The sequence below is a fragment of the Dendropsophus ebraccatus genome, chromosome 14, assembly GCF_027789765.1.
Source record: "Dendropsophus ebraccatus isolate aDenEbr1 chromosome 14, aDenEbr1.pat, whole genome shotgun sequence".
Classification (NCBI taxonomy): domain Eukaryota; kingdom Metazoa; phylum Chordata; class Amphibia; order Anura; family Hylidae; genus Dendropsophus; species Dendropsophus ebraccatus.
Genome location: NC_091467.1, coordinates 22,137,530 through 22,148,082, shown reverse-complemented (window position 1 = coordinate 22,148,082; position 10,553 = coordinate 22,137,530). Strand labels below are relative to the sequence as shown.

The window sequence follows — 10,553 nt, the reverse complement described above, 5'->3', positions numbered from 1 at the left end:
AAACTAAAAAAGGCTACACAAAGGGGCTAAAAATATTGACTACTTTTGTATATTTGTTATATTATATATATATATATATATATATATATATATATATATATATATATGTGTGTGCGTATACTCTCTCTCTCTCTATATATATATTATATACTATGTGTATATATATATATATATATATATATATATATATATATATATATACTTTCTATAAAAATAATCATCTGTAACTACTTATGTGTATGCAGTGTGTGTGTGTGTGTGTGTGTGTGTCTAACATGAACTTATTGACACACACACACTTTTTCTAAGCGATCCTCTTTGTTTCTGTTTTTTTTTTCTTCCCATCTCAACCCCCTTTCCCCAGTCTCCCAATGATTTGCCCACCCCCCATAAGCATTTAATCCTGGATCAATAGCAAGAGCTCTCATTTACTAGCCCACAGGCAAATCCTCTTTTGTAAATTACATGTGTTTTTATTTTGCCGTGAATTTCCTCTCTCCCTGGAACCAGCCTCAGACATTTGGTGACTTTTTTTTTCTCTCTCCAATAAACAGAATTGGAATTTCAGGCTTGGACTAAAACCGCCCAGTTTAAACATGTAGAAATCGTGTAGGTAAACCTAGTTGGTGAAAAAAAAGAGAAAAGAATATATATATATATATATATATATATATATATATATATATACATATATATATTTCATTTATTCATTTTTTTATTATTTTATATTTATTATTTTATTATGTTATATTTATCTACTATATATATTAGCAGATATAACCAACAATAACCTGAATTCTAAGTAAGTAAGTTGCTCCATCTTCAAGTCTGGAGATAATTTAAAGACACATTACAGTGTAATATAAACACTGATAAAATCCCATCCTAGAACTACTATAGCCATACTATACCCTGCTCTAATCTAATCCTTGTAAAAGATAACATTAACATCCAACCCCTCAGCTGCTGGGCCATGAGGACAGAATGCCCCATGGGGTGTGTGTGTGTGTGTGAAGATTTCTACAGATTAGATTAAATATATGAAATAGAACACCTGTAAATGTACAGGCAGAAAAGTTTAGCATATAGCTGCATGTTACTGTAGCTGCTAATTTTAGGCCTCCTTCACACTCTTTATTGTTGTGATTTTTTTTTTGTAGAGTTTCATGTATTGGCTTATTAATGCAGTTTTTTTTGTGTTTGTCCTGTATGTTTTTTTTTTTTTTAACTAGAAATCATGTGGTCTATTGACTGTTCATTAAGGATTTGTCATTGAAAATACAAAAAAAGCACAAAAAAATTGCATTTTTAAATAGGGAAAAAATATAGAGATAGTGGGAGACATATATATATATATATATATATATATATATATATATATATATACACACACACACACACACATGTAATGTTATATATATTCCCCTGTTGACTTCCAGTTAACATATTGTCATGTCAGTTTTCAGTATAAGTTATATGTTCACACCATGAAAAATACAGACATTTTTATTGGACGGCTGACATTTAACACCAAATGACGTCCGTTATTACAGTATATATACTAATATATATATATATTTTTTTTAAAACATAGCCTAAAAAAAAGGAAAAAGCTGGTAACCCCCCCCCCCCCCCCAAAAAAAAAACAAACAACACAGTCCCCCCCCCCCCTCTGGAAATTGCTATGGGTGATATCAGCCTATGGCTTATTTAATAAGTTTTTCTCTTTCCATTGGATGCATACATCTCCCGAGCATAGACCCTTATGATGTATAGTTGTATACACTTGACAGATACATAGGCTTCTGTTATAAAGGTCTGTCCAATATGTCCAACTGCATATGTGTATATGTCGTCTCTCATCTGAAACCAGCATCAGAATAATTTATATGTGATAGTATCTGTTTTTGCTGTTTTAACATTTATCTTTTTTTTCTTGAAGAGATTTTTCTATTAAAAAAAAGTGTTGTGAAAGAAGCCTCGGGCTATGTTCACACAGTGTAAAACAGAAGCAATAGCTGGGGTGACACATGCTGTTCTGAGGGAGGGTTTTTGACAAAGTCAGGAGTAAATTGAAGGTGTTTTTACCTTTTTGATTGTAATTATTGAGTACGAAGCTACAAGAGGCATCAGTTTTTTTTTTGTATGTGTCGGCCATTTGTAATCTCTTCCTGACTACAAATTATAAAAAAAATGGATGATGTGAGCATGCCGGATGAAAAAGAGGAAACATAGATTCTTTTTTATAGATATTCGCCCCTCTCAATATTATGTTACAGCTTGACAAACTGCGTAAAAAACTGCAACTGCCCTTAGTCTATGTTCACACACAGTATTTTGGGTTGCTCTATAGGTTTAAGGTTTTTCATCAGCGTTTTTTTAGGGGGTTAAAAAATTGCTACAAAAACTGGCAGTTTTTCTTGTTTTAGTGTAAATTAGTAATGGTGTTTTTATTCTTACAAGTCATGCGAATCTAGGATTTCTCTTAAAGAAACACCAATATGTATAGGTTGACAGTCTTCTATGTTTTTGTGGTTCTTTTTCTCCCTTATGGAAGTCTCTCTAGGAGAAAAAAATCTTCTAAAAAAAAAGCCAAATTCCCCACCTGCAATTTTTCAAAATTGCGCAAAACGCCAAACCTGAAAGTCTCAGCTAAAATCTGCTGCAGTGTTTTGGAGTTTTCATCGCTTAAGGTTGCCCCAAGACACAGCTTTTTTTTTTTTGGTGTTTTTCTGCCCCCCCCAAAAAAAACAAAAAAACCCCAAAACAAACCAAACATGTTCATTCTTTAAGCAGAGAGCAGAGGTGCACAAGTAATCCCATTGAAGTAATTGGACAGGCAGAATTCCAAGCAGAATCCGCTGTGCGGACTCCGCTTGTAAGTTCAGCCTCTTTTACTCAGTGGGAACGGGCCCTATCATAGGATATATACCAGACAAGTTTACATTCAGTTATTGTAGATTTGGCAACCACATCTGCTGGAACTTTGTTCCAAGCATCTACTACTCTTACAGTAAAGTAGTATTTTCTCACGTTGCTTCTGATCTTTCCCCCAATAAACTTTCACTATGTCCTCTTGTTCTTGGGGATTTTTTTTTTTTTCTAAAAACACTTCCCTCCTGAACCTTATTTAGTCCTGTAACATATATAAAGGCTTCCATCATGTCCCCCCTTTCCCTTCTTTCCTAGAGACTATACAGATTTAGACCCTTTTCTGGTAGGTGTTATGCCTGACACCCTCCACCATTATTGTAACCCGTCTTTGGGCCCGTTCTATTTTATCAATATTCTTTTTGTAGGTGAGGTCCCAATCCCAATCTCCAGAGTTCCTGACATGGACAGAGGTGGCAGCAGAGAGCACTGTGTCAGACTGGAAATAATACACCACTTCCTGCAGGTCATACAGCAGCTGATAAGTACTGCAAGACTTGAGATTTTTAAATAGAAGTAAGTTAAAAATCTCTGGCACCAGATGATTTTAAAGAATTTTTTTTGTGAACTACCCCTTTAAGTTTATTAATTTTCAATTACAATCAATGCAATAACTTTGTTTCACTTTGACTTCGAGGAAAATAACTATGGTAGACAAACTTTTTTTTCTACTTTTCTTCATTTTTTTTTTAAAAAGTAAAACTACAAGAAGATCGCCTTGTGTGAACCCGTGGTGGTGAATTGTGCCGAGCACAGTCCTAGGGGTCTGCAGTGAGCGGTGTGGAGGTGTACACAGCTCTGGAGCCACTTAATGCATTTATGACTTAGTGTTTGACTGTTAATTGGTTATTAGAGGGCTGGAGGTGAAGTTCATGCTGTGAAGCCGCAGGAGCGAGGGGTCTGCATGAGGTGGGAGGAGGGAAAGGGACTTGTGTCACTAAATTCTCCTCCATCCTTTGTTTACATGTGACCAATGGAAAAGAGCAGACAAAGGGTTATTGTGAGCCGGGGGTCTCTCCCCCCCAGCTTGCCCCCTCCTCCTAGACGCTTTTTTACAAAGAACAAAATGGCTTGTTCCCATCCACACACCCAGATTTCCCACCCACAGACCTGATGTTTCAAAACAACTTTAAATAAATGATACAGTCACCTTACCCTCCCAGCACACAATAGGAAATAGGGTGGGAGGGCGAGGGGGCCGCTCAGAGCCAGGCCTCTGCATAGAAATCCAATTATCGGACCCTATTTTAGGTAATCTGACCCCTAACTTCAGCTGTTTAGTGAAACTGTATCCTTTTAATGAATAGAAACAAAAAATAATCGGAATATGGAAGGATGCTTGACGCCTTCATGAAGCGTTCACATACTGAGTCATAGTAGACATACTGATCTGACACCATAAAAGTACTGCACACCATGACTTTCTCAGCAGTATGGTAATGAATCAGCTACCGTGTGCTTTTATATTATAAGTACAGAAAAGTACCAGGATCAAGGCGTACGTAGGCTTCATAAACGTCAATGTCGCCATATACTGCACAGTCATATAGGGCACCCTATTACATTGCTGCTCGTAAGGCAACCTATTTTCCCCTTGAAATACTCGAACAGTGCGTCTATGGGGAATACTGCGCATGCCATGACATCTAATGGAAAATGCTGTGTATAGTGAAATAGGCCATGTGAACAAATACAGTGTATGCCTGCTATACTGCGGCAGTTCAGGGGCTGTGTGGGTGTTCACTACACAATAGGGCAGTTTTAGTATGGAAATGCTACAGAAATCTGGCATAATTTACTGGAAAAAGGAGAAGTGCGGCAAAATATTTTATTACAGTATTGTATTGCCCCCCAAAAGTTATACAAATCCCCAATATACACTTATTACAGGAAATGTACATAAAGTGCTTTTTTCCCTGCACTTACAATTGCATCAAGGCTTCACTTCCTGGATAACATGGTGATGTCACTTCCTGGATAACATGGTGATGTCACTTCCTGGATAACATGGTGATGTCACTTCCTCGATAACATGGTGATGTCACTTTCTGGATAACATGGTGATGTCACTTCCTCGATAACATGGTAATGTCCCTTTCTGGATAACATGGTGATGTCACTTCCTGGATAACATGGTGATGTCCCTTCCTGGAGAACATGGTGATGTCACTTCCTGGATAACATGGTGATGTCACTTTCTCGATAACATGGTGATGTCACTTCCTGGATAACATGGTGATGTCACTTCCTGGATAACATGGTGATGTCACTTTCTGGATAACATGGTGATGTCACTTCCTGGATAACATGGTGATGTCACGCCCCGACTCCCAGAGCTGTGCGGGCTGTGGCTGCTGGAGAGGATGTTGGCAGAGGAATGCTCAGTGTCCCTCCAGTGCCCTGTGTCCCTCAGTGTCCCCCTGCCATCATCCTCTCCAGCAGCCACAGCCTGCACAGCTCTGGGAGTCGGGGCGTGACATCACCATGTTATCCAGGAAGTGACATCACCATGTTGTCCAGGAAGTGAAACCTTGAAGCAGTAGTAAATGTAAAAAACTTTTGGGGGGCAATACAATACTTTAATAAAAAAAAAAAAAAAAATCAAAATCAGTATATAAAGCCCTGTAAAGGGGGTACTCCGGTGAAAGTCTTTTTCTTTCAGTTATATAGATTTGTAATTTACTTCTATTTAAAAATCTCAAGTCTTCCAGTACTTGTTAGCTGCTGTATGTCCCGCAGGAAGTGGTGTATTTTTTCCAGTCTGACACAGTGCTCTCTGCTGCCACCTCTGTCCATGTCAGGAACTGTCTACAGAAGGAGAGGTTTTCTATGGGGATTTGCTGCTGTTCTGGACAGTTCCAGACATGGACAGAGGTGGCAGCAGAGAGCACTGTGTCAGACTGGAAAGAATACACCACTTCCTGCAGGACATACTGCAGCTGATAAGTACAAGAAATTGGAGATTTTTTAATAGAAGTAATTTACAATTCAATTCAACTTTGTAAAACCAGTTTTTTTGATTAAAATTAGAACTGGAGTACCCCTTTAACAGACATTATTTGCTGTTAAATGACGGCCATCCACTAAATTACGGCTGTCATTTTGACAGTGTGTGAACACAGCCTAAAGGGCTTCTCTGATTAAAACTGACTTGTCTCCACAGGATAAGGGACAAGTAAGAGATCGCAGGGGGTCTGACCTCCATACCCCTGGCGATCTCAAGATCACTGGTTTCTTGATTTTAAATTCAGCCATAATCTCTTACCACAAATACCCCGCAATCTCTAACTTGTAGATCCCCTTTAAGCCATATTCACACATGGCATTTTAGATACTCGTTTTCTTGGCAAGAGCCAACACAGCCTAACAGGCATCGGTTATCAGCCAAACAGGCTGGCACTGTTCCATGTTATAGGGCCAGCGATCAGCGATTGAGCGGATCGCTTAAAGGGGTAGTCCACCCAAAAATTTTTTCTTTCAAATCAACTGGTGCCATAAAGTGCCAGAGATTTGTAATTCACTTCTATTAAAAAATCTTAAGTCTTCCAGTACTTATTAGCTGCTGTATGTCCAGCAGGAAGTAGTGTTTTCTTTCCTGTCTGACCCAGTGCTCTCTGTTGCCTCCTCTGTCCATGTCAGGAACTGTCCAAAGCAGGAGCAAATCCCCATAGAAAACCCCTCCTGCTCTCCAGACTGGAAATAATACAACTTCCTGTTGGGCATACAGCAGCTGATAAGTACTGGAAGGCTTGGGATTTTTTAATAGAAGTAAATTACAAATCTCTGTCACTTCATGGCAGCAGTTGATTTGAAAGAAAATTTTTTTGGGTGGACTACCCCTTTAATTCTCACATGCTGAAAAATCATCAGTTGTCACCCGCACATCTCCCCGTGTAATAATAAACGTTCCTGGAGCCATAGCATCATTATTACCCAGCCACCTAATAGGCTCCATAAAGGAGCACTATGTGTGACTCCACCCGCATCTGGTACTTAGGCCCTGGCTAGTGATCTACTGTATATTACAGAACAGTAAATCTATTAGCAGATAATAAATCCCTCAGCCGCATTACACTCCTGCATCAGCCTATGTTTAGATAGATTCCTGAGAATATGTAAAAACTCCACATTAATGTAATAGTTAGATCCGCTCAGCTACTTGACATATTGTCAAAGATTAAACAGGTTCAGACAGCAGAAAGGAAATTCCCCTGACAGTATATTGAGAGATAAGTGCATAAGAGCGCACGTTCACTGAGATAGGAGCGCTTTACTATTCTCAGCACTCGCTGGGGGATTGTGGGAAGATATTCTTATGATAACGCTGTGGATTTACCATTGCAGCGGCTGTACACAGGAAAAAGAACATAAATTATAACCTTTGTGCGCAGTGTCCGTATGAGTTTAAGTCTTTATTATTAGCATTATTTCGGAATCTTTCTTAACCCTAGTTCCCACATGCCTGTAAATTGGTGACTATATGGAGGCATGGTATCGGCCACATGTCGACATGTCAGAATGGTCTTATCACTATTTGGCTATGTTCACATCCTGTCTTTTTTTGGTCGCTTGACGGCCATCACTTTGAGTTCAAATAATTGCCGTTATTTCATAATGATATTTGGTCTCACAAGTTAGTGGACTCAAAATGATGGTGACCCTAAAAGATGGCCGTCAAATGGCCAACAAAAGGCGGTGAGTGATTATAGCCTAATGCTGCGTTTACACGGAACGATTATCGTGCGAATTTGCACGATAACGATCGAATTCGAACGATTATCTTACGTGTAAACGCAGCGAACGATCGAACGACGAGCGAGAAATCGTTCATGTTCGCAAAAAATTCGCCGATCGTTCCGCGTAAACAGTCGTCGCGAAAGTCCGGCCGCCCGCAGCCTGGCCCCCCGCTCATCCGCAGCCCGGCCCCCAGCTCATCCGCAGCCCCCTGCGCCGGCTCGATCACCACCCCCGCCGCCCGGATTGCCGTGTAAACCCAGCATTAGGGCCTGATCATAAACTGTAAACGTGTGCTGATCTGCTTGATTGGCGCTCTTTTACTGAACAATTACACAGGCCGACTATTGGGCAGCAAGGGCTGCATGGACATTGTTAGTGATGTCTGTGCAGCCCTTGCCTTTAGTGTATTTATTTGCCTTACCATGTTCCCTGGTGTCCTCGGGCCTTCCCCGGTGTCTGTAGCTCTACCTTCTGTTCCCGTTTCTACACTGAAAGGCCATGGCCGCTCAGCCAATCACTGGACGTGGTCCTGTCTGTATGCCAAGCTTCTGATGATTTTAGGTCTGGACCTAAAGAAACGATCAGCCCATGATCGTTTCATCAGCTGAACGTTGTCTCACAGAGCGGTAATCGGCCGAATCTACCAAATTGGCCTCATTTGGCCTATTATCGATCCGTGTAATAATGCCATTAGATTGGGTTCACATAACAAATGGCAAATTAACTTCAAAGGTATTTTCACAAGCTGTGGATCTGCTGCAGATTGGTCGCAGAAAAAGTACAGTGTTTCTGCACCTAAACAAATCATTGTATTAACCATCAGTTGCAGAAAATCTGTAGTAAGTGTGAACACAACCTTAGGCTACATTTATGCGTTCTGTAAGTTTGTCCGTAATTGCAGATCCTCAACTAGAGACAAATTCAGGGCCCATTGCTTTCAATTGTGCCTTTCACTCTGTCCATATATTTACTGATCCACAATGCACAAAAACTGCTGACAAGCTCTACTACAGAGCGTATCCGCAATCTGCAAAAAATATGGATTACGGATGCAATACGGACAAATATTTTGTAGATTGCGGACAAATGCAGACATCACATACGGTTCTGAAAACTACTGAACATGTGAATTTAGCCTCACTGTGTTTTTTAAAACCAATTATTTTTTTTTTTCATTGCGTTTTATCTGCATTTTTAAAAAAACAAATGTGGAAACACAACCTAGCGGTACATTCGTGTCCTATGGATCTACCGCAGATCAGTTGCAAAAAATGTGCATCAACACAAATCAATATACAGTGGTACCTGGGTTTAAGAGCGTTTTGGAAGAAGACCCGCTGCAGGCTGGTAGAGCTGTTGGTGGTTGGTAAAGCTGTTGGTGGTTGGTAGAGCTGCTGTTGGTGGTTGGTAGAGCTGCTGTTGGTGGTTGGTAGAGCTGCTGTTGGCTGGTAGAGCTGTTGGTGGTTGGTAGAGCTGTTGCAGATCAGTTTTGGAAAATGTGGTGCATTGTTTCTGCACCAAAGCGAATTAATGTATTTAAAGGGGTACTCGGGAGACTAAACAAAAAATGTTGTTTTTTTTGCCAATACATTGCTTTAATAACGTTATATTACTTTGTAATATCATGTTTTTTTTTTCTTTAAGGCTACGTTCACACAATGTATAAACAACGAACGCTGTTTGACATTTGAGTGTGCCTGTAATCCCATTAACCATTGAAGTCCATTCAATGTACGGCTGTCAGAACGGCCATAATTGTGTGGACAGAGCGGGAGCAATGGCCGTTGTTCCTGCATTAGCAGCCGCAAATAATCGACAAGTCAACCATTTGTGCGGCCGTTGGGGAACAGCGGCCATTGCTCAATAAAGTGTGCGAACAACGTCTGTTATTCCCCATAGAGTTCAGTGCGGTGCATTATTTTAACGCAAGAACAGACATTGTTTTAACGGCCATCCCTCTGAACATAGCCTAAAAATTTATTTTTTGTTATTTACATATAAACTTCCATTGACTGGCAGAGGAGTAAGGGGCTAAAACAGCTCCCTCTGGTGCCACCAACGTTTGTGTTAGGAACTGCAGGGCTATCAAAGCCCTACACAGATGATCCCTTGCCCAGTTCTATACAGAACAGGATCCTGATCCATGGTGAGGGGGGACACTGCCCAACAAGATCACTGTATGTGGGATATCAACACTTGTTCTGCTTCTAGCTTTTGGCACAGTAAACATTGATAACAATTACGGCCCACTGTAAAGATACTGAAGCACATAGCGATCATGTCTGGCAGTCTCCCCCATATGTAATGTATATGAAAGAATATACAGTACATAGGGGGAAGGGGACCCTGCTCTGTATAGTGCTGTACAACAATGCTAGATCACAGCAGGGGATCACACACTTCAGGGCTTAGATAGCCCTGCAGTTTTGATCATAAACTTTGGTGGCAGCAAAGAAGGCTGTGTCATCTATTACTGCTGCCAGTCAAGTATACAGGTAAATAAAAAAAACAAAAACTTTTTAAAATAAAGTTATAAGCAAAGTATATTACTTTATTAAAGCAATGTATTTAAAATAAATTTTAGTCTCTGGAGTACCCCTTTAACCCTTTAAGGACGGAGCCAATTTTCGTTTTTGCTCTTTTATTTTCTCCTCCTTGTGTTTAAAAGCCCATAGCTCTTGCATTATTTCACCTACAGACCCACATGAGCCCTTATTTTTTGTGATATTTATTGTGCTTTGCATTCACCTACTTTGCTTTTCATAAAATATGCTGCACAAACGGAAAAAAATTGTTTGTGCAGTGAAATTGAACAAAAAGGGCAATTTTGTTTTTATTTCGGGGGGTTTTGTGTCGACACCGTTTGCCCCATGGTAAAACTAACC

At 39.9% G+C, this 10,553-nt stretch overlaps 1 long non-coding RNA gene across 2 annotated transcripts; it reads right to left on the bottom strand.

Annotated features, from left to right (window-relative positions):
- Positions 1-488: 488 nt before the first annotated feature.
- Positions 489-9,055, bottom strand: LOC138772049 (uncharacterized). Of its 2 annotated transcripts, XR_011359701.1 has the most exons (4): positions 8,974-9,055; positions 8,090-8,237; positions 2,089-2,175; positions 489-619 (listed from the first exon to the last, which is right to left on the bottom strand). It is a non-coding gene; the product is annotated as an uncharacterized lncRNA (long non-coding RNA). The 2 variants fall into 2 exon arrangements; XR_011359702.1 differs by lacking the exon at positions 2,089-2,175.
- Positions 9,056-10,553: the final 1,498 nt, after the last annotated feature.